We start from the raw sequence: 5535 nt of genomic DNA on the forward strand, positions 1-5535 counted from the left end.
GACTGTCTCCGCCGGCAGCTCGCAGAGAGTGGGCCGAGCGATCGCCCGCGCGCCTATACCCGCCCCATGCAGATGCACCGCCCGGCCCGCCACGCCATTGGTCCGTCCGGCTCCGGCGGCCGCCTCCCATTGGCCCAGCGGGGCCTGGCACCGCCCCGCCCCTGCGCTCGTGCAGGACGTGCAGGCGCCGTGGAAAAACCCCGCGCCGCGTGCGCGCCGCGCCGCCAAGGGTTAACCCCCTCTGCTCCCCCCAAACATGCACACACCTACACACACATCTATGCACACAGCAAAGGCCCCTCAGGTTTAGCAGCGCCCCAAAGAGCGGGGGTGCCCTATGCCTGCAAATCCGAACCCCCTTGTTAAAAGAGGTGCTTTTGGGTGCCTCTGGTTGGCGGCCGGGTCCTGCCAGCAGGGTTATGTCCTGGGTAAAGCGGAGGAGCAGCCGCCAGGGCAGCCCACCCCGGGACTGGAGCCAGGCCTGGCTTTCTGGGACTACGAAGTTGCTGGGGAAGGTCCTTTCGGGCTTCCAGGTGGATTTGCAACTATCCCCCAAATGCAGCCGAGCACTGGGCAGAAATTAACAACATAATCAAATAATAATAAATTGGAAAGGTTTCTCTGTTTGGATTTTGCCTTTTTGGAATGATTTTCATTCAGAAAATTTACCTAAAGTTACTCGTATTAAAAACTGGGGTGAGGACCCTGAAAACAAAAGCTGACACTTTGGTTCAGATGGAAGAAAAGCCCAAATGAAGTCGTTTGGGGTTTTCATTTTGCTCAGGAAACTGGAAAAGCAACAGTTTGGTCCACACTATCATGGATGAAATCAGGAAATTGCAACAAGTCTCATTCCCTTCTCTTTTTTGGCTGCAGGAAAGACGAAGGAAGAGGCTAGGACAAAGCGTAGGCAAGCAGTTGTGGAGAAGAAAGGCAGGGGGGTGCTGGAGACATGTAGCTAGGTGCTAAGCGGCGAGGATTCAGTGAGTTTAGCTTGTCACGGCGCCGGCAAGAATTTTTGCACTTCTATTATCCCCTTATGAAATGCAGGCCTTAGGGTCAAAAGATAAGGCACTGATCTGTGCAGCTAACACGTGCAGTGCCATTTAGCCCTTCATAAGGTTTCGGTGGGTGGAATGCGGCAGCGAGGGGGATGGGTAAGGGGAATTTCACTGTGGCTGCCAGGTTTCAATCCCTCCTCCCCACCTCAAGATTGTACTAAACTGCCTGTCTAGAGATGACATGCTGCATTGGCTCATAACGAGAGCTTTGAAAAGCAGGTTTTTTCATATTGCACAGAGAATGCACCAGAACTTCAGTCAATATAGCATCCTTTCATGTGCCAGCCCAACCCTTTAATATGCAGCATCACAGAAACACAAATCAGATACAAGCATCTTCTTTCGGCAACACAAAAACTGCCAAGTAATTGAAAAGGTCTTTGAAGAAAATGGCCCTGGACAGTTTATGTTTCCATTCTCCAAATGGTCACTCTGAAGACGAGGGGGGAGCTGTTCTTTGTTAGCAACTGAGGAGCACGTGCTCTGCAAAACTGCTCGTGCCTAAGTATTTGAAGATAAGAGACCATTGCATTGTTAGCAATGGGGATTTTGGATGTGTAAAGAATGCTGGATTTAGGCCAAGGGAAGTTTTTCATTTCAGTCTGTTTTGGATTAGGAGGCCTGTGTCCTGTAAGCGAGAACAAGACCAGCCAGTTAAAAATATATATTTTGCGGTGGATAGGTATTTGAAATACTTATTGGTACTCGCTGAAGATGGGACTGATAGCAATGCTTAAAACGGACTGCTGGCAGTCCTTGGACTTACAACACAATTGGTTCCTGAAAACCCTGTCTTAAGTCGAAACATTGTAACTTGAAACCAATTTTTCCATAGGATGCAATGTTATAAACAGGGGATTGGTTCCTGAACCAAGGCCCAATACCCTATTTTCACCAAAAATAACTGAGAATTTTGTACTCAATCAATTATGGATGCATAATATAGCTACATTAATGTATTTAGAGTGTAAATAGTAATCGTATTGATTTGGAAGGACTTCTTTGAGGTGACTTTGCTGGACTTTTTGAAGGGCTCTTGGCTGGAGTCTTCTCAGGAGTCTTGGCTGAAGGTTTTCCTGAAGTCTTGAACTTGTTCACTGGCATGGCGTCGCATCGGATCAAGCATTGTAAAGTTGAAACTGAGGTCAGAAAGCTGAAACAGGGTGTCAATTTCTAAAAGTTGTAAGTGCGAAACTTGTTAACTCGAAACATTGTAAGTTGAGGGTTGCCTGTACACATACTGTCCCTAAGAGACAAAAGAAAATACTTTGGTACATTGTTTCAGCCTTACTTCTCCATGAAATAAAGACACAAAAATGGATGAGGAACAAATATTGAAGCACGGTCTCTCCCCCCAACCCAGCCTCTCTCTCTCCCACTGACTCCTCAATTTACATCTTCACTGACTGCCTGTCTTGCATGCAGACCAGCCCAGCCTCTGGCTTCTTTACTTTTCATGCCATCCAGGAAGAGCACACACCAACTGCTGAAACTTCCTCAGCCTGATGAAGGGTTTTTAAAACCAAAAGCTTATTTAAATTTTTTCCCCCCAACTATTTAAGTTGGTCTAATAAAAGATATCAGATTCACCCAAAGAACCTTGTCTGAGGAACCATGATAAATTCTGAGAGGTGAGAATTTCTTAGGTTGATATCTTTTATTGGAACAACTGTGTAGTTGGGATAGTTAGACAAGCTTCTGAATGCAAGACATTCTTCACAACGAAATGCAAAACTCTAAACTTTGGGGTTCAGAGCTTATAGCTTTTATTAGATCAACTAAGAAATTGCAAAAAAGTTATCTTTCTTTGGAAGTTTTCGGGTACATGCACCTTCTTTAGGCTAAGGGGAAATTAAGAAGGGTACATGTGCCTGAAAGCTTACAAAGAAAGATAATATTTTTGCAATTTCTTAGTTAAAAGGTATCATCTCTGAACCAAGAGTTTTAGAGTTTTGCATTTCTTTTTGTCTCAGACCAACATGGCTACCAAATACATCCCTGAGACATTCTTCAACAAGTTCTGTGAAATGTATTTGGATTTTGGAACAAATCAATATCAACAGCACTTACATCTCTTTTGGGTTCACTATCCGTCAACAGCCAAAAGCAACAAATGCTTGTGGAAGGCTGATTTGGAAGCCAAATCGTGTGTGTGTGTTCATAACAAATTAATTTTAAATGTGCACTCATGGTGGGCTCATGCATCAAACAGACAGAGGACACCTATAAAATACCACCTGATTTATCTAACCAATTGCAACTTGGCAGCAATTCTAAAGGAGCATATTTCAAGGGCCAAGTGATCTCCCAGGACAGTTTCGTATCACATGCCATGGAATCAAAACTGCTTGTCAAAATAATGTGATAAATACTTCCAAAGAAACTGTGCTCCATTCAAGGACATTTTGTGACAAGCACAATAATCAGATAACTTTTCAATGATACTGATTCACTCAGCTGTACTTACTATTTCTTGTTACTGGGATAACACTTGAAAGGCATGTGATGTTGAACTATGCACAAAATGCGCAGAGTCCCAGCTCTGGAAATTAATAGCTTGCTTTTTATGGAGTCAGTGGGGATCCCTTGTCATGGTGTATAATAAGAATGTGATGTTTTGTGCGAGTCATTCCCCATTGACAAAGCCGCTGAGAAATACTTTCCCCCCTAGGATTCACTTGATCATCTTGCACTATCAGCTGTTCCCAGCCCACAGCTGAGTAAAGCCTTACTGGACTCAAAGCTTCTGCTTGACATGCCAAAAAGTCTATGGCCAGAGCCAGTGTGAGCTGCGGAAGTTGTGACATACCCTGATCCATAAGCAAAGATAGAGTCTCTTCCTGCTACCAGCTGCCAGTCTCTTCCAACTACTTTGCTTCCAAGGGTACTTGTTGGACTGGCTGTTCTGATTAGAGAGACATAGATAGCTGTGCTGGTCTGAAGTCAAATATAAGGCAGAGTAGCTTTGCACCTTATAGACTGGGGCGGGCAATTTTTTTGGGTGGAGGGCCGCTTGCTGAGTTTTGGCAAGCCATCGAGGGCCGCATGACAAGCAGCCGGGGCAGATAAATATTGATTTTCTAAATTTTGTAGGGGCCCCATGGGCTGGATACAATGGTCTGGCGGGCCACATCTGGCCCACGGGCCACATTTTGCCCACCCCTGTGATTCACTACCTAAAGTGTGTATGGAGAGCACACGCTTTTGTGGGCTGAAACTCCCTTCATCAGATGCTGTGAAAGGACATTTAATGTTCTGATCAGGTCAGCCGGGTCACGTACCTGTAGCTAAAATGCAGGGGACACAGGACACAGCTATGCTAAGGCCCAGCATAACTCCTATGGACAGGACGAGAAGATGATTTGATTAGAGAGATCCCTTCACAAGGCTAAAATGAGACAAGTGGATAATGTCACACTGCCGGGATCACAGCACTCTAGGGAAGGACAAAGGAAGTCCTTTGTTCTCACCCTCTCTGCTCCAACTTTGCTATCAAATATTACCACACCTGTTGGGATCAGGACTTCCTATGTTGCTATGTGAAACATGCAGCTCTGTATAGGGATTGATGCTTCCTTGGGCTTGAAATACCATGAAGAATTCTGGCCCCATTAAGTTCTTCTATTTCTAGGGAGTTTGTTCTCTCCCATTTTCCTCTCATCATGAGCCCTAGCTATCTGGGACAGTGCTTCTCCCTCCGTATGCTGGGAAGTTTGAAATTGGTAGCTGTGCTCTTGCTCAAAGCCCTAGATGTGATGCAAGGCAGGGCATTCCCAGAAGAGGATCCTGTGTCTAGCACAACTGGTGCAGGACTATAGCTTCTCGTCCTCATATCAGGATCCCCGACTCTGGAACAGCCTTTCCACATTGGTCTGACAGCGTCCAGCTTGACTTCAAGACAGGGTGCGAAGTCTGTCAAATTGCTGGAAGATTCAGGCATATACTGATTACTTCTGCAGCTGACTCAGGTTGAGTCTCTGTCAAGGTGGATCTGCTTTGGGGACAGCTCTATCCCAGCAGTGAGCCTAACACCGAGGCAAGTTTTAAATTCCCTCAAAACAAAGTCAGTCAGCTTGTGCTGACCTGCTCTTCTCCTTTGGCCAAACAAAGCTGGGCACAGCACCATCTGGAGGCCATCAGCCTCAACCCTGAGTCAGCTAGTTCTGCTCCTGCTGGGGAGAACGGATCTTTTGGGAACAGGATTAGGCCCAGGGTACCTCGAGAAGGGTCCCTGCAGTCTTACATGAAGCTGTCTCTGCTCCCCCTGCCTTGGAGGAAAGTGCGTAGCTGGAATTAAAAGACTCAGCTTTGCTTTTGGGTGCTGTTGTGTTAACTGCTACTGGATTGTATTGCTGCATCCAGTTTGGGAGCTGAAACCGTATTGGCTAGCAAAGGCCCGCAGAACTAAAATGTGGATTTATGGGCAAATTATAATTTATCCTACTGAAAATCCCTAAGCTGTGTTTTATATTGC

The sequence above is a fragment of the Alligator sinensis genome, unplaced genomic scaffold, assembly GCF_000455745.1.
Source record: "Alligator sinensis unplaced genomic scaffold, ASM45574v1 scaffold457_1, whole genome shotgun sequence".
Taxonomy (NCBI): Eukaryota; Metazoa; Chordata; order Crocodylia; family Alligatoridae; genus Alligator; species Alligator sinensis.